The following is a 25915-nucleotide window of genomic DNA, read 5'->3' on the forward strand; positions in this document are numbered from 1 at the left end:
TGCTTCCCTGGACGTAGACAGGCTGCCAGCCAGCCCTGCAGTGGCGGTCGGTCCCCTGATATCTGCTCAGGCTCACAGGACAGTCTCTCTACGTGGCTTCATTTCTCAGACTCGGGCTGTTCCTGGGATGACCGGGACACACAGTGGTGGAGGCGACAGGCAGGCGCACGTCCCGTTGACAGTTCCTGGCACCTAACGACCCTCGTGTGTCCCCTGGGGCGCGTGCATGGATGAGGAAACACCCGCAGTGGCCTCACCTGAGCTTGTGTCCTGATGAGGGCCGGGTGCAGGAGCCGCAGGGCCCAGCCTGCCTCTGGCCCAGGCCTCAGCGCTGCACTCTGTGCCCCCAGCCAGCGGAGGCCACGAGGAGCCTCGGGCCCTGCTCTGCCCAGCAGGGACGCGGCCATGGGCTGCGTGTGGGTGAGACAGCAGGTCAGCCTTCCTTTCCCACCAGCCTGGGACTCCCGGCGCACAGAGGGCCAAAGGCGTCCACCTCTGGATCAACGAAGTAAGCAGAGCATATTTTCTTAATGCCTCTCACTGTGTCTGTACCTGGTTCTGTGTGATGTGTTCAGTGGAAGGAGAATTCATGCTTGGTTCAAGCAGACACTGAAGTTGGAAAGAAGGCTGTCCTGCGGTGGGTGAAGGAGCCGGACGGAAGGCTGGAGGGGGCAGGGATGGGGTTAGGGGCTGGCTGCCCGCACGACCCTTGCGAATGGACTGACCTTCAGTCCTGGCACCCGGCGGTGCCAGCGGCATCTGGAGTGCATTACGTGTGCGCTGTGGGCAGTGACTTCTTGGCTGATTAGAAGTCAGTTCCTTATTATGGCTGCGTCTCGGGAGCCATCTGCCTGAGTCCCTCTGTGATCAGAGGCCCCGCTCCTGTGAAAGCACAGCTCAGAGCATCTCTGCTCAGAGCGGGTCCTGTGTCCTAATCACACTTTCAGTCCTTGCCCTGTTCAGAGCGCCACAAAGCTGGCCGCCCAGAGGGACAGCTTCAAGTCCCCACCGGTCTGTCCTTCTCATACTGTTCAGACGGACTTTGACATTTTGGCTGTGACTGGCTTGCAGAAAACTACAAGAGGATTTTAGAAGAGCAGCATGTCCTTGGCAAGCAAATTAGATAATCCTGCCATGTTTCTGTGACTTTCCTCTGCAATTGTGGTTCCAAATCATAGACAGCGGTTTCCTAGGAAGAAAACCCCAGGAGACGGAAGACCGTGGGGGCCCGTCGGTGGGTAGATGTGGGTGGGCAGCCACCGTCCGGAAGTTTCGGGCGTGTGCTGAGGTTCATTCCACCTGGAGCTCTGAAGCAGGTACTGGAGGGGTGGCGATGCCGCATGGCCGGCTCTCTCAACACCCTCCTGACGCTGCAGAGACAGCGCTTGTGAAACCTGGACACTGCACAGCAGAGCTCACAGATGCATCGGTCATGCTTGGAACGTCTCTGGAGGGCAGAGCCAGGCTAGCGGCAGGATTCCGTCCCCAAGGGAGGACTTCAGGACAGGCACGCCTAAGGCCGCCCGAGCTTGGCGGACTGCGCAGACGGGGGTTTCGAAACCGGTCTTTGTTTCCTCTTCCTCTAGATGCAGTCATCAAAAATCATCTCAACTGTCACTTCGTGCTTAGTCGCTCAGTTGTGTCTGACTCTTTCGACCCCACGGACTGTAGCCCCGCCAGGCTCCTCTGTCCATGGGATTCTCCAGGCAAGAGTACTGGAGTGGGTTGCCATTTCCTTCTCCGGGGGATCTTCCTGACCCAGGGATCCATCACCTGTGTCTGCTGCATTGCAGGAGGACTCGACCCGCTGAGCCCCGGGGAAGCCCTCACTCACTGAGTGAACTCGATGGCCTGAGCGCCGTGTTGTTCCCCAGACAGGAATCGAGAGGCTGCCGCGCTCCGACCTGAGGGCAGGGGACACAGCTGCTCCATCTGTTGCCTCTAGTGGCGCGGTGGCCAAGGTTGACCCTGGTTCCATCTCTCCACCCCGCTGCCCCAGGAACCAGATGGCTGCGTGGACCTCACCCTGCAGTGACGCCCCAGCGCGTGGGGTGAAAGAGGAGGAGAAGAAAAGGGAGCCCAGCAAGACGCAAGACTGGAGGGGCAGCATGGGCCAGAGCCCCCGGTCTGGTGGGCATCGTCCTGCCACCTGGAGGACAGGTAAGTGTGGGCGTCACACGTGGGTGGTCCCGAGGAGGTTCTCTCTGAGGAAGAAGCTTGGGCCAGCGCAGCAGCTGCCGACCTTCTCTGCAGAAGCCGCCTTGGCCGGTGCTGGGAGTGTGACCACCTGCATGGCCCTGGGGCCTGGCAGGGTGGGCGGAGGGCCCAGTCGACACAGCTCGGATTCAGGCAGGAAACGGGCTCTGAACGCGGGAGGGTCCTGAAATCACAGCGGTGAGAACTTTCCACCCAGAGTGTCCTGAGGACAGAAGCTCTGCCGAAGCCCGTCCCAGAAAAGCGTGTGGAAGGAAGTTCTCGGCCCCAGGCTGGAGCAGACTGGCTTTTGCCCAGACCTGGAGGCCCAGCTGCCCCAGGGCCTCAGCGCAGGGCTTGCAGGGGGGTGGTGTCCGGCCCACTGCCTGTCACGCGGACGGCACTCTCCACTGGCAGCTGCCGGTTCAGGCTGTGCTAGCTTGTCATTAATCCTCATACGGACCTTCGAGGACCATCCTGACATGCCTGAGCTCACTCCTTCTCCTGGAGGGTCATCTCTGAGCCCTAAGAGACAACGGCTCCCAAGGCCACCAGGTCAGCACCCACTTTGGCCATGGCTTGGAGGGCGTGCCCAGACCTCCTGAGCTCTGCAGGGTCATTGTCAGCTCACCCTTTCATGACCAAGGTGGGCGGAGGATGCGCCCTGGCCTCCTGAGCTCTGCAGGGTCGTTGTGGCCCAGCAGAGCAGCGTGTGGAATGTGTGTATTTAGTTCCTGGCTCGTAGCAAGTGCTTGATAAATTTCAGAGATCATCCCAAATATTTCTAGCGCTCTGAGGCCGAGTGTTTAAAACTGCATCTGGTTCATCTTAGAGCCTCTGCAGCCAATCCCACCTCCGCCTTGGTTTAAACTTGGGCCTGGGAGCTGACCCCAAAGGGTTCCTGCAGGACAGAGAACCCCTTTCCACCTGTCATGGGGAGGCCTGGGGTCTCTGGCCGAGCTGCGAGCAGCCCTCAGTGGTGGGTGGGCGACCAGACTGAAACCGCACAGCTGGTAAGTGCCTGTGTCCGGGCCTTGACTGAGGCTGACCCTGCGCCTGTTGCAGAAGACTCTTGAGAGTCCCTGGGGCAGCAAGGAGATCCAACCAGTCCATCCTAAAGGAAATCAGTCCTGAATATTCATTGGAAGGACTGATGTTGAAGCTGAAACTCTGGTACTCTGGCCTCCTGATGCGAAGAACTGACTCACTGGAAAAGACCCTGATGGTGGGAAAGATTGAGGGCAGGAGGAGAAGGGGACAACAGAGGATGAGATGGTTGGATGGCATCACCAACTCAGTGGACATGAGTTTGAGTAAGCTTCGGGAGTTGGTGATGGACAGGGAGGCCTGGCCTGCTGCGATTCATGGGGTTGCAAAGAGTCGGACACGACTGAGCGACCGAACTGACTGACGTGGCGCCAAACGGCGGGTGAGCCCGCGTCCTCCCGCCAGGAGGCTGTGTCTCAGGGTTTTGCCCCTCACCCCCTCTGGCTCTGGGTAAGCAGACTGGAGGCCTGCGCTTCTGCTCACTGTGAGGCAACCCTGTCCCACAGGGTGCCTGTCCCCTGCTTCTCCTTCGCTCCCCTTTGTGGCTGCGGCACCCCCCGCCGCCCTACTCCAAAGGGCGGAGCTGCGCAGCCGCAGCTTAGTAAAGGCTTTATCTGATTAAATTTTAAAGTGCGGACATGAGAGATTTTCTCCTTTAGTTTTTACTGCTTAAAAAAAACTACACAAAATGCAATGTGAGTCTCCCCCTCAACTCTCTCATCCACCTCCTCCAGGAAGCCCCACAGGCTCCTCCTGGAGGAGCCTGGCCCTGCCTCCTCTGCAGCCCTGCTGGGACTGCCTGCTCCGCAGTCACTGTCTGTTAAAGTCCCTGTAAGGCCGCCTTTGTGTGACCACCACCTCTCGGGGCCAGCGGTCAGCCAGTCTGCAGATGGAGCTCACCAAGAGAGGGTCAGCCCGGAGCAGTAAATCCACTTGACGTTTGTCACTGTCTTTATTCTCGAGTGAATGTGGGATTTCACCCACTGGTGTGCACTGACTGACTACTTGATGGTAGGAGGCTGCTGGGTTTCTCCCTCCTGCAAGGGAGATGGGGGTGATGCAGGCGTGGGCTCTGAGGGAGACCGAAGAAGGAGCAGGGGCCTCTGGCCGCAGGCAGCATCCTGTGCACCCAGCTGTCCATCCACCTGTCCACTCTGTCCACCCAGCTGTCCACCTCATCCACCGTTGTCCCTGCCATCCACCCAGCTGTCCACCCCTGACCACCCACCTGTCCACTCACCTGTCCACTCTGTCCACTCACCTGTCCACCTCATCCACCAACCTGTCCCTTCCCTGTTTTGAGGTGTGACCCTGCTGCAAAGAGAGCCTGGGGCAGAGGAGGCCCTGTGGTTAGAAGCGGCCCCTCCTGCAGCGCCGCCCCCGCTGGGCTTCTTACTCTTCCCCACACCAGGCTCCATTCCGCGAGGGTGACACAGTTAGGAGCTCAGCCACACTGCAGAAGGTGACGTTCCGTGTCCGTTGCTGGGGTGGGGGAGGCTTAACTGAGCCGGAGCCTGGCCTCAGCCTGGTGAGTGCAGACAGGTGTGCTTTCTGTGCTTGGTGAGTTGATCAAGGTGCTGAATTACAGACGTGAGTTTTCACTCTGGCTCATTCATCTGTGGTCTGAGCTACACGTTTCCTCTTCTAAAAAATGGGATTACTGACTAGATGAAGCAACGTTGGCTTTAACCTTGTAAGTCAATAAAAAAGATAATTTTATTTTATTATGAAAATATTGAAAGACACAGTGTTGCTTACTTTTTAAAACCAGCCTTACCTATTTTGGGTTCTCCTTGTTTCTCGCACACTTAGCCACATATGCACACACATCTACACAACTTCAGTCTTGCTCACACACTAGTGCTCCGACTTTCCTCAGACAAGGTGTTCTGGGCACCTCTTTACAAATGTACACGTTACCAGTTGTCAGTGATAAAATAATGAGCCTTGAACCGCCTGTTGCTGGACGTTTGGGGCGGTTTTCTGTTTGCAAGCACGTAGCTTTAGCATCTGTCCTCTTGTCACTTCCTTATGGGGTTGGATGTGTTGAGAGGCACGGAGTTTCCACATCCCTCCTCACATCTTGCCAGCTTGCCTTCCCAGAGCGGGAAGGAGGCCCACCGTCCCAGCATCTCCTGCCATATGCTGCACCTCAGGTCCTGGCCCCAAGTCCTCGCTTTAAACCATTGACCGGAAGTAGAGCAGCGCCCGGTTTCCTGTGCATTTCCGGGGTCGCTGGCAGCAATCCCGAGCTCATCGTGGGGTTCCTCTGTAGGACCTGGTCCTCCCTGCACAGGCTGCTGCGTGCCCCCGGAATTTTGCACGTCAGCCCTTTGTGGTCGGGATGACCCAGCACCCTCCCCTCATGCAGGCTCGCCAGGCTGGGGTGAGACCTGCCTTCTGGGTGAGACACCGCTGACGGGGAACCAGAAGTGTTACATTGTCTTTTGTGATCCAAGTATCTCATTAGTGCGCTAGTTATTCACTGGCGTCAGGCTCTGTGAGACCCCATGGACTAGCCCGCCAGGCTCCTCTGTCCATGGGACTCTCCAGGCAAGAACACTGGAGTGCGTAACCATTTTCTTCTCCAGGGGATCTTCCCAACCCAGGGATCAAAGCTGGGTCTCCCACAGGACAGGCAGATTCTTCACTATTTGAGCCACCAGGAAAGCACAATTATCTCACTACGTTTTTAGCTAAAATAGTCGTATACACATGCCACACCTCAGTGCCAATACAACAGGACCAGGAAGCTCACCTGGAACTGCTCGCCTGTTTTCTTTCACTCATTCCTGGATGAGGTTTTGCGTCACTTCTCACGGCTGGTCCTGCTGGCCTCTGGCTGGGGGACGTCGGCCGGGCAGGTGCCGGTCCCGCACCTGGGTGCTGAGCCCAGCCCCCGCGGGGACGGCTCTGGGCTCGTGTTTGAGCTGCTCTGTGTCACTTTCATACACAGAGCTGCGCCCAGCAAATCTCCTTCTAGACGTCTTAAAATGGGCTTACAGACTTTTCTTAACATTTGTCTGGAAACAAGTATGTCATTTCAGCCTATGTTATGCAGTCAGGTTCAGAACATCTTATCAAACTTGCTCTGAGGGTGGGTAGCTGGCTTCTCCGGAGGCAAGTCACTAGCCTGCAGGAACAAGTGGCTTCTTTCACGGCCCCATGTGGCCACCCCTGTGAGCAGCAAAGGGCTAACTCCCAGGTGGATGTGGCAGGATTAGGCCTCCTAATTCCCTCGGGACACTGGCCCTTTGTTTCTGTGGCTGCACTGCCGTCCTGAGCCACACACCCTGACCCGCCATTTACCCTGGAGCGCATCTCCATCCGCTGGGCTGCCCGCCTGCTGTGCAGGAGGCCTGGCCAGGCCAGGAGGCTGGGGCGCACTGCCCTCCCGCAGCTGGGCCGGGCTGGGGGCACCAAGGTGGGCCCGGGTCCGCCCCGGCGCCACTGATTGGGAACCAAGGAGGCAGCAGCCAGCTGTCCAGAGAGAGGCGGGACGGGCTCCGAGTCGGTGGAGAGGATGCTGCCAGCAGTGACCGTCCTGACCACGGCCCTGGTGCCTCAAGCCCCAAGCAAGCGGCAATGCTTCCGGTGAAGCTGCTGTCACCAGGGAGCCTGCGGTCATCGTGACGTGCTCCTTCTGCGTGTTCTCGTCCTCTCCTCCGGGAGATGTGACTAACCCAGGAACAGAGGGGAACAGCAGGCCTTAGCAAAGCTCCCTGTCCCCTGAGCGTCCCTTCAGCCGCACAGCTGCTCTCCATCACCAGTGTGGACCCGTCCTCGATGTCAGCTCAGGGCCAGCTCTCAGCTGAATCTGCTCCCGACCATAAGGGATCCCTTGTTGGGTTTGAAAGATCCTTAAACTTGCAGTGCTGGTCACTGGCGCGTCTCACAACCCTTAGGACCTTGTGCCCTGTGGTACAGCTGCCAGCGGACAGGTCATCTCTACTGACTGGCCTGAGCCGTAGGCCATCTGTTTTTGTATTTCCTGCACACTGTATTGTGGGCAACAGGCATTGTTCCATAGATGAATCGATAGTTGCTCTCTGAATGTTTCATTGACCATACATGTGACTCACTGTGAATTCATTTACTGAATTGATAACTGTTTGATGAACAAACATTTGTTAAATAGATGAAGAGTATTATTCACTTTCAATAATAGAAGGAACACTGGAAAGAGGATCAAGAAAGAAACAGAGGACTTTGACCGCACTGTCAACCAGCTGGACCAGACCACAGGAGCCCTCAGAGAACCAGCAGACGCACAGGCCGCATGTGAGACGGTCCCCAGGAGAGACGCTATCAGGCCCAAGACGGTTCTCAGGACATTTAAAAAGATTGAACTCATACACACCATCTTCTCTGGTCACAATGGAATGAAACTGTAAATCAACAACAGAAGGAAAACTGGAAAATTTGCAAACACATAGAAAGCAGATAACGTAAACGGTCAATGGATCAAAGAAGAAACCGTGAGGGAAACTGGAAAACTCCTCTGAGAAGATACTGTTCAGTCGCTCAGTTGTGTCAGGCCATTTGCAACCCCATGGACTGCAGCATGCCAAGCTTCCCTGTCCTTCATTATCTCCTGGAGTTTCTCAAACTCATGTCCACCGAGTCAGTGATGCTATTCCACCATCTCATCCTCTTTCGCCCCCTTCTCCTCCTGCCCTCAGCCTTTCCCAGCATCAGGATCTTTTCCAAGGAGTCAGCTCTTTGCATCAGGTGGCCAAAGTATTGGAAAGGAAATACTTAGAGAAGATGGAAAAGGAAACACAACATAGCAGAGCTTAAGGGTGCAGCAATAACAGTGCTCAGAGGGAAACGTATTAGCTGCAAACACCTACACTGAAAAAGTAAAGTTAATTCAAAAGAAACCCCATGTTCATTGAAATGTATTTAAGATACCCAACACATGAAAACCATTTAAATGCTTTTCATTAGATGAATGGATAAAGGAATGCAGTGTGTGTGTGTGTGTGTGTGTGTATGTATTTAGATACACACAGCTGTTCCTTGACTTAGAGTGGGGACTGTGTCCCAGTAAACCTATCGTGAGCGAAAATATTTAAGTCAAAAATGCATTTAATACACCTCACCTACTTGGTGGCTTAGCCTGGCCTACCTCAAACATACTCAGGACACTAAAGTCTATTTCATAATAAAGTGTTGAAGAGTTCATGTGATTTATTGAACACTGTACTGAAAGTGAAAATCAGAGTGGCCGTCTGTACAGAGTGCCTGCAAGTGTGTGGGCCATTTGCCCTTGTGACCTTGGGGAAATAGGGCATCCGCCCCTGCCCAGCCTCAAGAGCGCGTCATCACCAGCCCAGAGAAGGTCAAAATTCAAAACTCAAAGTACAGTTTCCACTGAATATACAAATAGTGCAGCTGTATGAACCCTGAGAACGTTACGCTCAGTGGGAGGATTTAGACACGAACGCTCATAAGGTGTGAGCTTCCTTTTACATGAAATGTCCAAAGATGGAAAGGCGTTAGAGACGGACACAGCCTGGTGGTGCCTGGGGCTGACAAGTGGGAGGGGCAGGGGTTACTTAATGGTTTGGGGGTATTTTTCTGGGGTGAACATTTTGAAAAATTTTTAGAACTAAAGAGAAGCGGAGAGAAGTAGTGGTTATAGACACTGTAAATGCACTAAATGCCACCGGTGGATTGCAAGGACACCCAACCCGTCCATCCTACAGGGGATCAGCCCTGGGTGTTCACTGGAAGGACTGAGGCTAAAGCTGAGACTCCAGTACTTTGGCCACCTCATGCAAAGAGCTGACTCATTGGAAAAGACCCTGATGCTGGGAGGCTTTGAGGGCAGGAGGAGAAGGGGACGACAGAGGATGGGATGGCTGAGTGGAAGCACTGACTCGATGGACATGAGTTTGAGTGAACTCTGGGAGTTGGTGATGGACAGGGAGGCCTGGCTTGCTGGGATTCATGGGGTCGCAAAGACTCGGATATGGCTGAGCGACTGAACTGAAGTGAGCTGATACACCTTCAAGTAGTTAATCTTGTGCTCGGTACATTTTACATCAATAAAATACACGTAAAAGAAGGAGCTGTGTTTCTGGGCAAGCCCGTCCTCACACGGGCAGTTCCTGAGGTCTTCAGTTAGCAGATGGGATCCAGTTCGGCCCTCGCTCTTGTTTTGCTGCCATGTCAGGGTCTTTGGGGACCAGGTCGGCCCAGAGGCTGAGGCTCTTGCAGACGCTGCCTGTGGAATCTGCTCCTCCAAGTCTGAAGACCACCTGGAGTCTCCCCAGGAGTTGCCTCTGAGCCTCCGGCCTCCTGGGACACGATCAGAGCAAGGTCAGAGCTCGCTCTGCTTCACCTGGCCGTCCTGGCTGATGACTGCGGCACACTGCACCTGTGGGGTGACTGTCCCCTGGGGCTTCACTCAAGAAGGGGGCCCTTGAGTCCTTGAGTGGGCAGGCATCACAGGCACCTGCCATCCAGGCCGAAGGGTGGAGCGAGGGCTCTGGCCGACCAGAGGCTCGGCAGGAAGCCACCGAGCTCTCTCCAGACCCCAGTCCCTCCACCCCACCTGTCTGCACCCTTCCCTTCCTTTCCCTTCCCTTCCCGGGGTTGGGTTTCTTGAATCTGGACCTAAGCTCCAGGACAAGGGATGGGCATTCTCCCCAGACCCCCTCCTACTCCACCCCCAGGAGTCCAGCTTGGAGGAAGCCCTCCATCCTGCCACAGGTGGCCCTCCTGTGCAGGGTGGTCGCCTGCTCATTGGGGGCGCACTCATGCTGGGGAGCACTCATTGGGGGGAGCACTCGTTGGGGGAAGCACTCATTGGGGAGCACTCATGCTGGGCTGCACTTGTTGGGGAGCACTCGTTGGAGCACTCGTGCTGGGGAGCACTCATGCTTGGGAGCAGTCATGCTGGGGAGCACTTGTTGGGGGAGCACTTGTGCTGGGCTGCACTCATTGGGGGAAGTACTCATTGGGGGGAGCACTCATGCTGGGGAGCACTCATTGGGGGAAGCACTCATTGGGGGAGCAGTCGTGCTGGGGAGCACTCATTGGGGGAAGCACTCATTGGGGGAGCACTCATACTGGGCTGTACTCGTTGGGGAGCACTCGGAGCACTCGTGCTGGGGAGTACTCGTGCTTGGGAGCAGTCATGCTGGGGAACACTTGTTGGGGGAGCACTCATGCTGGGCTGCACTCATTGGGGGGAGCACTCATTGGGGGGAGCACTCGTGCTTGGGAGCAGTTATGCTGGGGAGCACTTGTGTTGGGGGAGCACTAGTGCCCAGTGGCTGTCCCTGCTCCAGTGAGACAGCAGCAACCATGGGATGACTAAGGAGACTCAGTCACGTCTATGTTTGCCAGAGTTTCCAGTCCCTGAGGCCAAGCTCAGCACCACATGCAAACCCCAGCCAAGCAGACCTGGGCGCCAGCCCTCGGCCTTCTGTCCTCATTTCTGGTGGGCAGCGGCCTTCCACGCCCAACACGCGGCCACTTCCAAGCCCAGCTCTGTCAGCATCCCAGGCCAGGTCTCCAGTGAGCATCCCTGAGCCTGAGCCCTGGCCTGGGCGGCTCCTGGCATGTCCATACAGACCCCCTCTTCCTGGTAAAAGGATGTCTGACTGCGGTAAAAGCCACAAGACCCTGGAGGTCCCGGAACAGGAGGCACTGCATTCCTCCAGCTGTTGTGAAACCCTTGCTCCAAATGTGGCCCATCAGCGAGAGCAAAAGTGGAATTTCTGTGTGCCCTCTTACTCGCTGACCACGTGTCTCGTCTTCCCGGCCAGAAGGCCTCATGGAGCGGCATCCCGGCAGACCACAGGGAGGAAGAGCACATCCCTGACCTGTGTGTGGGGCTTCTATGGGCTTGTTCAGGGACTGAGCCGGGGAACGGGGGTCTTCATGCAGGGGGAGTGGCCTGGGCCAGGGTGCCGTCCACTGGGGGGTGGCCTGGGGGCCATCCATCACGGGGTGGGGGTCCAGCTGAGTGAGAACAGAGGCTGGAGCTGAGGGTGGAGCCTGGAGCTGAGTCCCCAGGAGAAGGGGGACCGGGGGGCGGAGGCCAGGGAGACCCGGCAGGCTCTGGGCCTCCTCGCCTGTGATGGACACAGAGGGCCTGTGCACCCCCATGGGTCGGGACCCCAGGATGCGATTATGAACTCCCCTCCAGCCTCCTTAGGAGCCCCAGCGCCCAGCTGCCCCTCAAGGGTCCCAGGTCCACTTCGCTCTGGGACCTCTGGTGCTGGTGCTGACTGTCACGCCCCTGGGTCACCATGCCCCACTGTTCTGTCCAGGAAGGAAAAGGGCCCGAGGCCAAGGGCACGGCTGTGTTTGATTAAGGAGATGTCCAGAGCCCTACCTTGGGAGGCTGGGGTTTGGGCCAAGGTCAGAAGAATCTAAGCCCTGGCCACACTAGTGGGGTGGAGGGGCTCCAGCAGGCAGGGCCAGCAGCAGCATCTCAGCCAAGAGAGAAGTTCAGTCCTCCTCCCAGACCACAGAGATGCTTGGGACCCTGGCCTGCAGGCCCTGCTCCCCTAATCAGTGGTCAATCTAAAAAAGAAGTGGAAAATTTTATCTGAGCCACCCTGAGGATTGTAACTCAGCAGACAGTCTTTCAGAATCTCTGAGGACATTCTGCCCCTCAGAGGTCAGAGTACAGCTGGATAAGCGAGACAAAGGGTCTTGCGTCAAAGTCGCGTTATTGACGGTTCACATGGTCCAGCAGGGCGAGTGGTGGGGATTGCGACTCCTTACGGGATTGGGAAAGGAATGTCGTCTCCTAAAGAGTCACCTCGCGAGTGCCCGGAAGAGACCAGCTTTCTTTCCTGGGAGCAGGCAGGCACTCCTGCATCTCCACCTCGCTGTCCGCATCCCGTCCGCCTCCCCGTCCTCCTCCCCCGTCCGCACCAAACCCCCCCGCCCCGTCCTCCTCCCCTGTCCGCCCCACCGTCCGCCTCCCTCGTCCGCCTCTCCGTCCTCCTCCCCCTTCCGCCTCCCCGTCCTCCTCCCCCTTCCGCCTCCCTCGTCCACCTCCCTCGTCCTCCTCCCCGTCCTCCTCCCCTGTCTGCCTCTCGATCCTCCTCTCCATCCTCCTCCCCTGTCTGCCCCCCCCGTCCGCCTCCCCTGTCCGCCTCCCTCGTCCGCCTCTCCGTCCTCCTCCCCCGTCCGCCTCCCTCGTCCACCTCCCCCGTCTGCCTCCCTCGTCCTCCGCCCCCGTCCGCCTCCCTCGTCCGCCTCCTCGTCCTCCTCCCCCTTCCGCCTCCCTCGTCCACCTCCCTCGTCTGCCTCTCCGTCCTCTTCCCCTGTCTGCCTCTCGGTCCTCCTCTCCGTCCTCCTCCCCTGTCTGCCCCGCCGTCCGCCTCCCCCGTCCGCCTCTCTCGTCCGCCTCTCCATCCTCCTCCCCCGTCCGCCTCCCTCGTCCGCCTCCCCCGTCCGCCTCTCCGTCCTCCTCCCCCTCCCGCCTCCCTCGTCCGCCTCTCTGTCTTCCTCCCCGGTCCGCCTCGCCGTCCACCCCGCCGTCCTCCTCCCCCGTCCGCCTCGCCGTCTGCCCCGCCATCCTCCTCCCCGTCTGCCTCCCCCGTCCTGCCCCGCCGTCCGCCTCCCCCACCCCCACTCCGTCCACCCCGCCATCCCCTCTAGGATATTTGTTAATTTCATGTGAATTTTTGTATTATATTTTTTTGGAATGAGGCAAGAGTTTTAAGGGATTTTCTTTGTTTTGTTGCAGATGAACATCCAGGTGACCCAGAGTCATTTCTGGAAAGATTATTTTTTTCCCCTTGAATTGCATGGGCACCTTTGTCAAGTCAGCTGACTGCATCTGAGCAGGTCTGTTTCTGGAATCTGCTCTATCCAGTTCATCTGTTGGTCTGTTATAACCATGATATATAACTCTTGATCAGCGTTACTTAAAATAATCTTGAAATCATGCAATATAAATTCTCCATCCTTGTTCGTTTTCATGCTTGCGCTGGTCCTATACATTTCTATACAAATTTTAGAATTAGCTCGAATGTTAATTTCTACTAAAAACATGCTAGGGCTTTGGTTTGTGCTGATTCTGCAGATTAATTTGGGGAGATTGGCCTCTTGATGATTCTGACAATATTGAATCTTCCACTCCATGACCTCAACGTTTCTTTATTTATTTAGGTCTTATTTAATTTCTCTCAGCAATGTTTTTACATTCTAACCCTATGGGTCTTGTGTATAACTTTTGTCAGATTTATTTCTAAGTATTTATATTTCTAGTTTTGTCTTTTGAATGAATCACCGCTTCATAAGAAGTTGCACAATGGTACAGAGAGGTCCCACGTACCCATGGCTGGGTTTCCACAGATGGTGGAAACTTACATGACAAGACTAAATGTTCAAAACCAGGAGCTTTATGTAGTTAACATTGTTAACTAGACTAGTTAGTGCAGGTAACACAAGTAACTATACTAGTTAGCGCCATTAGACTAGTTAGCACAGGTAGCACCATTAACTGGACTAGTTAGCACAGGCAACACTGTTACTAGGCTATTTAGGACAGCTAACACCATTAACTAGACTAGCTAGCACAGTCAACACAACTACTAGTCTGAGGCGCTCACAGGGTCACCAGTCTCTGCAGGATTGTGCGTTCCTTTGGGTGTCTCGTGCAGGGGTCCCACAACGTGTAGACCCTGAGGCCGTGTTCAGGACGTGAAACTCCCGTCCCCGCAGAGGACTCCTTCATGTTGTCCCTCCCCAGCCCTTGGCTTCTTCTCCATCACAATAATTTGTCATTTCAGGAGCATAACGTAATTGCAATACACTGCTTCCAGGATGGGCCAGGACTTGTTTAACCACGGAAGGACACGTAGGTGTTTCTGGGCTTTAGCTGTCACAGGTAAGGCTGCTGTGAACATTTGAGTATAGACTTTTTTGTGAATGCAAATTTTTGTTACTCCAGGATAACCCCAGAGAGCAGTTGTGGGTTGTATGGTAGATATATATTTAATTTTTTAAGGAAAGTTTGAGACAAACAGAATGGATGGAGGTGAGTCAAATGTGGCATGGTGCGGGGGAGGACGTAGGACCAAATTTAGGAAAAAGAGTCTTGGAATTTTCCTTTCAAAAATGATTTTAAAAAAGAAATAGATCTATTATATATGGTAAATCATTTAAACAAAGGCGCCAAGACAACGCAAAGGGGAGAGAAAGCTTTTTCAACAGATAGTGTTGGATCCACTGGATGTCCTTATAGGGAGAAAGACATGTCCTTTGTCTCATACAACACACACACACACACAAAACTCAAATAGGTTATGCATAAATGTAAGTTCTAAAACCATGAAACTTCTGCAAGGAAACACCGGAGACAGTCTTTCGCTTGGGGCAGGCAAAGATTTCTTAGAACACAGAAAACACGAAATAATCTTAAAAATTGATCAGTTGGACTTCGTTGCAATTAAAAACTTCTCCTATTAAGAAAAAAACAAATGACAGAAACCTACACAGCTGCCACCCAACCATCCCGCCCTTTGCTGTTTACTCAGGAAACAAAATGTGTGTCCACACCAAGGTGTGAACAAGAAGCTTCCTTTGGAATCACTGAAGCCATGAACAGACCATATGTCTGTCATCTGGTGACACGTCTGCCTCACGGAGCACAGGGCTACTCAGAATTAAAAAGGGAAGAAAACATGTAAGGACAGGAGAGTCTCAAAGTCACAAAGCCGAGTGAAAGAGGCCGGGCCGAAAAGAGCCCACCTGTGTGGTTCCTATTGTACAAAATTTGTAGCCACAGGCAGACAGCTGGCTTCTGGGATGTCCTGGAGAGTGTGTGATGGACACAGTGAGGTTTCTGGGTTCAAACGCACACCCAAACCTAATTACACACTTCAGGTGCATTCAGTTTATTGCTCTTTAATTTTAATTCAATAATCTTACACCAGTGAAAAAAATACTTTAAAAAATGTGAGTGCTACTGCTAAGTCGCTTCAGTCGTGTCCGACTCTGTGCAACCCCATAGACGGAAGCCCACCAGGCTCCCCCACCCCTGGGATTCTCCAGGCAAGAACACTGGAGTGGGTTGCCATTTCCTCCAATGCATGAAAGTGAAAAGTGAAAGTGAAGTCACTCAGTCGCGTCTGACGCTCAGCGACCCCATGGACTGCAGCCCACCAGGCTCCTCCATCCATGGGATTTTCCAGGCAAGAGTACTGGAGTGGGGTGCCATTGCCTTCTCCGAAAAAAATGAGAATAGGTACCGACAAAGATCCGTACAGTCAAACTGGTTTTTCCAGTAGTTGTACAAATGTGAGAGTTGGACCATAAAGAAGGCTGCGTGCTGAAGAACTGATGCTTTCCAACTGGGGTGCTGGAGAAGACTCGCGAGAGTCACTTGGAATGCAAGGAGATAAAGTGGTCAATCCAAAAGGAAATCAACCCTGAATATTCACTGGAAGGACTGATGCTGAAGCTGAAGCTCCAATACTTTGGCCACCTGATGCAAAGAGCCAAATCATTCTAAAAGACCTTGATGCTGTGAAAGAACCCAGGAAGAAAAGAGGATGACAGAGGATGAGATGGTTGGATGGCATCACCGACTCAATGGACGTGAGTTTGAGCAAGCTCCGGGAATTGGTGAAGGACAGGGAAGCCTGGTGTGCTGCAGTCCACGGGGTCGCAAGGAGGTGGACACAACTGAGCGACTGAACAACAACAGATGGCTCAGGGCCAGACCCGCCTGCCCATCTTGTTCTGCGGGGTCTGCCTGGACAGGCAGTGTCCCCAAAGGGCTATGGGCGGCTGCCTGGATGTGTGCTGGACTCCATCCTTAGACGTCCGCACGCCACCCACTCCACCCCCTCGCCGACGCAGTGTGGGGAGGCTCACTTTTGCTTGTCTGGAACCCGGGGCCAACCTGGCCTTTCAGCCCAATCTTTTCAGCTCCCTGGGGTCTCGGCCCAGCCACGTCTGGCTGCAGTGCCCAGGCCTGGGTCCTCCCCCATCACAACACCTGGGCACCCCTCACAAGACCCTGAGGACCAGGGCCTGTGCCTCTGTGTGGCGCCCCTGCCTCAGACGGCCTGGTCAGGCTCACGGTTCCGATAGGCCACTCGTGAAGTGCTGACTGCTTAGTGCCGTGGTGCCCCTGGCCAGGCACCTTGGTGGAGGGTCTCCTGCAGCCATCCGGAGCGAAGGTATGGGAAGAGACCCACCCTCTGCTGCGGGATGGGGCTGCTGGGCCTGGGCAGGTGAGGGCCATGGAGGAGCATCCCGGGAAGGCCTGGCGCCCAGCTCCCCTCTCCACCTGCTCACAGAATCAGCGGGCCTCCCTCTCCCCGACCCCAACCCCCAGTCTTGCCTGGGGTCCTAGTACGGGAAGGCCCTTCCTTGCTTCCCTGGGGCCTCAGCTCCAGGTCAGGACCCAGTCCTCAGGCATGATGCTGCCGGGAGCCTCCGCCCCAGGACCTCCAGCTGCTTGGAGGGAAAGTGGAAAACAGCTCCCAAAAGCCGCCTTTGGCCCCGGGCCACTGTTTTCTCTCCTAGCAAACTTGGCCCCCATGCGCTGTTTGACCAGTAAAGGTTTGGCCTCTGTCTGCCTGCTGCAAAGCGCAGCCCGGCCGAGGCCAGAACAAACAAAGCCTTGGGGGGCTGGCTTCTGGCCCGGCAGCCTGCCTCTTTCCGCAGCCCTTGCTTTTGCTGGATTTCAGACTGTCCTCTTAAATCTCTCCCAGAAGATCCAGCTTCTTCCCCTTTAGCGAGGAAAGGGTTGGGAGCCTGATCTCCCAGACATCTGTCTCTCAGCAGCCAAACTGGGGGTGCTGTTGGCCCCGCCGCCTGCTTTCTGTTGCCGTGGCAACTGCTGTTTGCGGTAAACTGCACTCAGGAGGCTCGGGGCTCCTGTTGGCTGTGAGCTGCTGGAGGCCTGGACGCGCGTTTGTTTTCACATCTTCTCTTTGCTCCCCCGGAGAAGTACCTGGCACGGAGGGCTACGCCTCGGCTGCACAAGCGTGCACACAGCCGTGGAGCGCCCTCTCCACGCCAGGCCTGGCGCCAAAGGTCAGCTGAAACTCAGCAACTTTGCAAACTGTGATCACAATCGGAAAAGCCCCTTGCTGCATGGAATTTGCACAAATGACTAGCTTCCTAAAACCCAGCAGGGCCGTGCAGGACGAGCTGGTGAAGGCAGGACTGCAACCCGCGTGAAGCTCCTTAGTGCCTGCGGAAAAGACACTCACCCGCAATAGGTTTCCACCAGGTTCAGAGGATTTTTCAAGAGCTCAGAGTTGGAAAACACAGACACAAGTGCCAGGAAGTGTGGGTCCGTCAGGGACAAGCCCTGGGTGGGGATGGGGAGTTGGGGCTGGGGGGGTGGGGAGTGGGGGTGGGGTGGTGAGCGGGAAGGGAAGCAGGATTCATGGTAGGGACTCCCTGTCCTGCACTCAGCCCCTGCTGCTTGCAGAGCCCATGTTTGTCCAGGCCAGAGTCCAGCATGTCTCAGCCCTGAGCCGCCAGGCAGGCTCCAGGGTCCTGGCTTGGACTGCGGCCCTGGACTCTGCATTCTCCTCGTAGCCGGCCAGGCCCCAGGGTGACGGCTCAGCCCCAAGGGAGCAGCTCTGGCTGATCACAGGCTTCACAGCTTAAGATTCCGTCGACTCAGTGCCTCCCCGTTAGCAGCTGGGGGTCAGTCGAGGCTGTGCTGGGCTCCGAGAGCTGCAAGGCCACCTTCGGGGATCCTCTCTTCCCAGCACGGGCGGCCTGACCTCGGGGCCACACCCAACAGCACAGCGTCTCCAGCCCCGCCTGCCTCCGGCCCAGCCTTCCCTTGCCTTCCCTTGGCCCGGCTGGTGCAGTGGCCCACTTCTACAGAACAGGAGCCCCGCCGTGATCCCACCCGCCAAGTCCTTGGCCCCGGTGAGGTGATGTCCCCTTCGGTCCGAGGGTTCAGATACAGGTGCCTCGGGGGAGGGGTCTCCACGCAGCCCACCTTGACGCTTGCTCTAGGAATGCAGTCTCCCCTCCTATCTCCACCCTGGCTCAGCCAGCCCCGTGGCCAGCACCTTCCTGGTGGCCCTCACCTGCCACCCCATCCCTTCTGGACGCTCAGCTGCCCTACAGCAGAGCCTTCCTGAACACAGCACCAGCCTCAGCCTTGCGCGTGTGTGCTCAAGATGGGGCAACCTCCCAGAGTGGGGCGGGGACACCCCTGAGGGAGGCGGGACCAGGGTCTCTGCAGGCCCTGGTGAGAGGCCTGGAGGCTGCCTCAGTTTCCCGAGCTGTGAACGGGCACGAGCACAGGAGGCAGGGTCAGGCCCCAACTGACCTCACAGCTGCTGGCCAGCTCGTGTGCTGCGTGGCCCTGGCCAGTGTGCTGACCTCTCCATGGCCCCAGCCATGGACAGCACAGAGCGAATGGCAGTGCCTGTTCCAGAAGTGTCACACAAGCACCGAATGGGTCATCCACTGAGGTGCTGGTGAGTGTTGGGTGAGAGTCACTGTGGGGGAGAGGCCAGGGTCTCAAGGAGCAGGTGTCAGGCGAGGAGGCCAGGCAGGGGAGGCCAGGTGTGGGAGGCCAGGTATAGGAAGCCAGGTATAGGAGGCCAGGTGGGAGAAGCCAGGTGTGGGAGGCCAGGCAGAGGAGGCCAGGTGTGGGGGGCCAGGTGTGGGAGGCCAGGTGTGAGAGGCCAGGCAGGAGAGGCCAGGTATAGGAAGCCAGGTATAGGAGGTCAGGTGGGAGAAGCCAGGTGTGGGAGGCCAGGCAGGAGAGGCCAGGTGTGAGAGGCCAGGCAGGAGAGGCCAGGTATAGGAAGCCAGGTATAGGAGGTCAGGTGGAGAAGCCAGGTGTGGGAGGCCAGCCGTGGGAGGCCAGGCAGAGGAGGGCAGGTATAGGAGGCCAGGTGTGGGCGGCTAGGTGTGGGAGGTCAGGTGTGATAGGCCAGGTGTGAGAGGCCAGGCGTGGGAGGCCAGGTATGGGAGGCTGGCCCGAGTTTCTCAGGAAGAACGTTTTCAGGCTCTGGGGGGAGGGCTGCCTTCCAGGCAAGTAGCTGTATGTTCTGGACTCTCCCAGGGCACCCATGAGCTGAGGATGCCGCAGACTTGGGGTACAGGGCCTGCTGCCCACCTGCTCCCCGTGTGAGGGGAAGACTGAGCTGGAGCCTCAGGCCCCTGGAAGCTTGTCTGCCCTTCCTTCCTTCCTTAGGATCACAGTGGTGTCCCCAACCTGGACCCGCAGCTGCCCTGCTGGCTGGCCTGGAGGCCCCCATCTCCTCCGTGGGGAGAGGGTGCCCTTGCTCTCTATGTTCCTACAGCACATCTTTTCAGCTTTCTCAGTGATGCCTGGAATCTCCCCTGTGAGCTGTCGTTTTTGAATGGGTGCCCCCACCTGTCCCACTCCCCACTGGGTCAGGGAAAACACAAGCTGAGCCTGGAATATCTTGTGGGGCCAGAAAGCCAGGAAATGTTCCCCAATTTAATTAATTAGGAAAGTAAGAGCCTGTAGCAGACACAGGGCACACCCTGGGAGTGCGGCCAGCAGCCACAGACAGACGCCGTGAGCAGCAGACTCAGGCTGGCGTATTGTCACCCAGAGTGGCACGTGTGTGCGAGCCGGGCCAGTGGAAACAGCCGCCTGTGTAAACAAGCAAACAGGGACGAGGACAGCGCCGCTTTCAGGAAACCTTCCCTAGATAAGTGACAGGGAAAGAGGGAAAGAGAAGGTCATCTGGGTGAGCCCACTCCAGCTGCGGAGGCTCACAGAGCAAGAGGGCAGATGTCCGCAGGCACGCAGAGCCTTGCACGCCCCTCTGGAGTCACCTCATGGCGTCGGTGTGGCTCCCACGGCTCTGTCTTCACATCCACAATGCAGCCAGCTTGTTCTCCATGGCAGGGGGGTGGGGGTGGGGGATGGGTGGTGTCTGAGCGTGCTGGGGGCTGCCCAGGGACTGTCCCTGTGACAAGCAGAACCCTCACCCAGGGAGCCAGCCGCTGGTCTAGAGGGACCGGGCAGATGGTCAGTTGGGCAGGTGGTGAGCTGGATCGGTAGTCAGCTGGGTTAAGTAGTTAGAAGGGCTAGGTAGTCGGTATCGAACATGGTCAGCTGGGTAGGCGGTCAGCTGGATTGAGAAGTAAGGTGGGTTAGGTTATTAGCGGGGTCAGGTAGTCAGCTGAGTCAGCTCTAGGTTAAGTGAGCACCCCTGCAGGGGCCGTGGTGTCTGAGCTGCCCTGCTTCATCCTGTCCTGTCCTGTCGGGCCAGAGGTGTGACTGGGGCCAGGATCACGTGTGTCAGCAGCTGGGCTGCAGGCTGTCCTGGGACTTGTCAGACCCACACCCAGTGCCCCTCCCCGCCCGCTGCTCAGCGGCCCGGGTGACGCCGGAGCCGCTCCGGCAGGACCCTCAACTATTCCGGTGAAAACAGAGGAGCCAGGGCTGGTGTTCCAGGCCAGGGAAGTCCCTGGTTTGGGGGGCACAGACCAGGCTGGAGGTTTCCAGGCCGGTGGACGCTGACTGGGGCACACATCCCCAGAAGCCCCGGGAAATGAGGTCAGAGCTCCACGCTTGGAGGAGGGTCTGGGTGAGACCCTTTCGTTCCGGGAGAGCTGGGAGGCAGGCCTGCGTCTAGGGCTGGGGCCAGTGATCGTGGACCCCGAGCAGGGCTCACACACGGGATGGGGTGGGGACCAGTGGAGCAGCCCTGGGATGGCGGGCAGTGCTGGTCACTGAGGAAGCCGGAGTCTTACTCCTGGCCCACGTGGTCGCCTGGCTCCTCAGGAAGCAGGGGCCCAGGTCTGAAGGCCCTGTTCGCTCTCCGAAGGGCATGGAGTCCAGGATGAGAGAGTGTGAGGACTGAGGCGAGGACAGCTGCCTGTAGCCAGGGAGGGCCTGGGAGGAGCTGGCAGGGGCCGGGCCTGGACAAGCTGGAGGCGGCAGCTCTCTGCCCCAGCGCCCCCCACCTGTGGGCCCAGGACGTACCACGTCTCCGGCTGCCCATGACCCTGGCCCATGAACGAGGCTCTGGCTCCCACATCTTGGGCCCGTGGAGGGTGTTTGTGGCTGAGAGGAGCAGCCCCTGACACACGGCCGGGCAGATGGGCAGGTGGGCGCTGCTGCTGCCCTGGGGGCCTCAGCTTTGTCTTCCCCTGCCCTGGACAGCCCCTTGGGGACCGCGCTTTTCCCGCTTTCTGCCTGAGGAGGGGCAGGCGGGGACGCTTTGTGTTTTCCTGGCCCGCTCCCTGGCCCGTGATTCTGGCTGTCAGCACTGACCGCTGTCCTGCCCTGTCCAGGAACCCACGTCAGGCCTTGGGACCCAGGACGCCCCAGAGAGCGGCACCAGCCCTGGGCTTGGGGTGCTCCATGTGAGGCCTCGGTGGAGTCCTTGGGCTGTGCTCGGGGAAGGACAACTCATGGACAGGAGGGGTTCTTCCCCTCGCGTGGCCTGGGCTGCTGCTCCCCACCACCTCTGAGGGTTGCCCCTGGGGGCCCGTTGGCCCTGGCAAGCCCCTCACCTCCCAAGGCCTCAGCAGCACCCACTGCGGCCAAGCTGGCCTTTCTCAGCTCCAAGCTCGTCCCAGATGGGCCCTCCAGCCTGGACAGCAGGGTGTCTGGAGCTACGGCCCCAGGCTCAGGGCACCTGGGGGCACCCCGGGGACACTGGGGACGTGGGGGCACCTGGGGAGGTGGGGGAAACTGGGGGCACGGGGGCGCCTGGGGGCACCGTGGGGACACTGGGGACATGGGATATGGGGGCACCTGGGGGCACCTAGGGGCACCGCGGGGACACTGGGCACGGGGCTCTAAGCGTGGCGCCCTGTGAGTCAGCTCTGCATTTTGTCGCATCACGTGAAGTGCGGCAGAACATCATGGGGAGCCTCTCTTTGGGGCCTGGGTTCCGCACGGGCCAAGTGTCGTCCACCCACCCCTGGAGGTGCGCAGGACTCTACACAGAGGGCAGGCCTGTCTGTCCGTCCTCCATAGCTCCTGGGACTGTGGGTCTCGAGGTCATGGCACAGGGAGGGCCGGGGTCCAGGACCCTTGACCTCTGTGCCCTGGATGCAAAAGCAGGGCAGCTCCGCACAGGAGGCCTGGGTCCCGCCCCTCAGTCCGCCCGCCGCTGGCCACCAACACAGCCTCCTTCCGGCTGCTTGTTAGTGAGTAGAGTTCACGTCTGTAAGGTGAGGAGATGTCAGGCCACCGACTCCTGGTGGAAGGTCTGGGAGCGTGACTCCGGCTGGACGTCAGCGGGAGGCCGGAGGGCCGGCTCGCCACCAGGGGGCGCTCCAGTCAAGCGCAGCCGCCGGTCCCGGCGGGAGCTCAGAGAAGCGGCCGCGGACACGGCCCTTGCACATCCATTTCCTTGGAGCGGCAGGAAGAGCCAGCTGATGCTCCGGCACTGTGGCTCCCGAGGGCAGCTGCCTGGGTGCGGGGTGCCCTGCTAGTGACCCCTCACTGCCACCCGCCACCCCTCCTTCCTGCTGCAAAAGCAGGGGGAATAACAGGGCCCGCAGTGTGGACGTGAAAGATGCTAGTCCGTGCAGGGCAGGTCGCGGGGTGCAGAGCAAGCACCGCCCTTGAGGGTCCGCCGCCGTGGCCACGAGCGCCACCCTCAGCTCGCCCTCCCCAGGCCCCTTCCCCGCCCAGCCCACCACCTGCGTTTCCTCCTAATCTGTCAGCCTGACGGCAGGTGCCTGCCCCGGGTGGAGCAGCCGTGGAGCACCGCTTTCCAGGGGATGCAGCTGACCGTCTGTTAGGCAACGAGCAGTGGGCGTCCACACTTGTCTCCCCCCAGACTGGAGGCTTGAGAGGCCAGGGTTTGTTCAACCACCATGTGTCCCCTGAGTGTTGGGGGCCAGAGTGAGGTACTCCGCCCATGACAAAGGTCATGAGGAAGGAGACTCGACATACGCAAAGGCGGGATCGAGCCTCAGGAGTCCCCCTGGAACTCCTCGAGCATCTACCCCCATAACCAGAGCCTGCCTACTTTACTACTTTGTGCTCTCACCTACATCTCTGACTTTACGGGGGGCTGTCCCCCACCACCTCTTTCGGAGAAGGAGTTAACCTAGAGCTCCAGTTAATAATAATTTCTGGGCATGATAAGAGTGTTTTAACCTACAAACTCCTCTGAAGGTTCTCTAGCCTGTCTGACAGGCTTGTCCGGCCACATGTGATTGCTCACAGCCTCCCAACCGTGAGAGGCACGAGATGCTTTAAACCTTCTAAAAACAGGTTCCTTAGAAAAGTTAGAAAACTATTAGTATAAGTATAATGGGCTGATTAGAAATTGTATTGGTGAAGGGTTTTTCATTTGTTGAGCCAATGTTTGTTGCTAAGTCTCCACATCCCCTGCCCTTACACACATTAATGAATATATAGAAGAAATAAATATTAACCTTTGATATTAATCACGTTAGACCTTAGGCTAAGTAAATTCTTTCCTTAACTAAAACCCACTACACCGTCACCCTATAGGAATGTAACTTTATTTGGGTGGCGTCTGTTTTAAGAATAATCACCCCTGGAGGAATAAGTGTCCTGGTTGACTGACCGCTGTCACAAGGAGAGGGTCATAAATTGTCAGCAGGCCCCCTGGCCAGAAAATGATGTAACACCCCTAAGACCTCTGTATACATTTGTATGAAGCACCTGACTTTGATAAAAGTCAGGACTGCTGACCCCGCGTGACTTTTGCATAACATCTCAGTGTATAAAAGTAGACCATGGAAAATAAAGAATTGGGATCAGTTTCTCGAAATACTGGTCTCCCCATGTCGCTCTCTCTCTCACTCGGGCTGAGTCTCCATCTGGAGCGCGGAACCCGCCATGCTTACTAATTATGCCTGGGCTTCTAAGATCTGACCGGGGAGGCCTCAGTGTCTCCTCTCCTTCGGGAGAACGGAAGGACGCCTGCGGCCTACGTAAGTGGTGCAAGCTTCTTGTCTTGAAGTTTTATTGGTCTCCCGCGTAAACCAAGCTACTCAGCCTCTTTTCTCCACTGAATTTTCCTACTGAGCTATCCTCATCCTATTACTCTTTATATCTTTGATAAAATATTTAAATAAATAGGTCGCCGATGCCGTCCCCGCTTCGAATACCCTGGATCAGCCGGGGCAGGACCCCGGCACCTGAGTATCACCTGGCACAAGGCAGGCTTTCAGCAAACACTGACCGACAGTAGTGGGAAAGGGTTTATGAGGATAAAAGGAAAAACTGTAAACAAAACAAAACAAAAAGTAAAACACACCCCAAAACTAGTGCAATGTGGTGTCAATTTTGTAAAAAAGCTGTGTTTACCTATCTGCATATACAGCTCGCTCTACATATTTGAAGCAGAAGCAGAGATCCTGCCAGCGGTGGTATGAAGGTCGCAAGGGGACAGCTTACACGCTTTCTGCCAGTTCCCACGTTGCCCACAATGAAAGAGCATGTGCGATTTGGGAGAGACTAACAATGCTGGGAGGAACAGGCTGGCGGCAGGGACAGGCCTAGCGGGGTGCTGTGTCTGCCAGAGCCATCGGGCTGGGCCCGCCCTCGGGGCCTGCGGCCTCGGATTCACTGGTCTGCGCAGCTGTGGGCCTGCAGGTGCGGGGGAGGGAGCCGGGTCAGGCCGGGGGGCCAGCCTCGCAGGCTAAGTTGGGGGCCCTGAGGACTGGGGCCCTCCCGGGGGTATATGCCCCCCTCCCGCCTGCAGTCCGTGAGGGCTGGGCTCCAAGTACCGAGATGGACAGGCAGCTCCACGGCCCCCGGGGCGGCAAGGGTCGGGGCTTGGCCTCCTTCCTGCTCCGGGGCGAGCGATCTCGCCGCCAGCGGTGACCTTAGGGCTCCACTCTCCTTAAGGCTGTCGGCTCTTCATACGCTGCAGGTCTGGGTCACAGCGTCGTCTCCGCTGGCTGTGGCCCAGCTTCCCAGGTAGGGGTCTCTCTGTGGCCTCAGCAGGCCTGGGGACCAGATCGAAGGCTCCCAGGCCGCGTCCACCTGCCTTTCTAGAGCCTGGCCCGTGGGCTCCACCACTTCCACCCCGCACCGCCCTGCCGGTTCTCATGGGCCGCCCTGACTGGCTCCCTGCAGGCGCCCCAGCTGACCCAGGAGGTGAAGGTCACCCGCAGCCAGACATGCACGTATGTGGGGCTGCCCTGCCCTGGGCTCTTCCATGGGTCTGAACAAGGCCAGCTGTCCGTGGAGGCCAGGGATGGACAGGGAGAGTATTGGCTGAGGACCAGTCACACTCCTGGCCTGTGGCCTCCTCTGGCCAATTCTCTGGAAGCTTCTCTCAGTGGCCATCTCAGTGGCCGAGTGCCAGGGCTGGGAGCTGCCACCCAGGGGCAGGGACGAGGGGGTGCTTGCTTGGGAGGCTGTGCCTATTGGTGGAGGCTGTGGATGCGTCCTCAGGAGGCGCTGTGATGCCGCGTCCTCAGTCTTGGGCTGAGTCAGACGCATGGCCGGAGGTGGGCTGCCAAGCCCCAGCTGGTTGGACAAAGGAGCCACAGACCTCGCGGGGTCTCCCTGGTGAGGCTTCCCTCCTGGTCCTGCCTCCCTCCCCCTGCAGGCGGCATCTCCCTGTGGCTGCATTTCCTCCGTGTGGTCCTCAAGGCTCCCAGTCCAGCTGTAGGAACGCCCGCCCCTTGGTCTTCGGGGACCAATGCCCAGGTTCCTCAGTGCCCTGGTGGCAGCTGTGGTTGGGGCCAGGCCCCTGGGGGTCTGGGGCTAAAAGTG

The 25915-nt window shown here is 57.5% G+C and overlaps 1 long non-coding RNA gene across 1 annotated transcript; it reads left to right on the forward strand.

Annotated features, from left to right (window-relative positions):
• Window positions 1–704: 704 nt before the first annotated feature.
• Window positions 705–17521, forward strand: LOC139186269 (uncharacterized). The gene is made up of 3 exons (XR_011569843.1): window positions 705–2160; window positions 12962–13062; window positions 14010–17521. It is a non-coding gene; the product is annotated as an uncharacterized lncRNA (long non-coding RNA).
• The last annotated feature ends 8394 nt before the right edge of the window (window positions 17522–25915 follow it).

The sequence above is a fragment of the Bos indicus genome, chromosome 12, assembly GCF_029378745.1.
Source record: "Bos indicus isolate NIAB-ARS_2022 breed Sahiwal x Tharparkar chromosome 12, NIAB-ARS_B.indTharparkar_mat_pri_1.0, whole genome shotgun sequence".
In the NCBI taxonomy this organism is placed as follows: Eukaryota; Metazoa; Chordata; class Mammalia; order Artiodactyla; family Bovidae; genus Bos; species Bos indicus.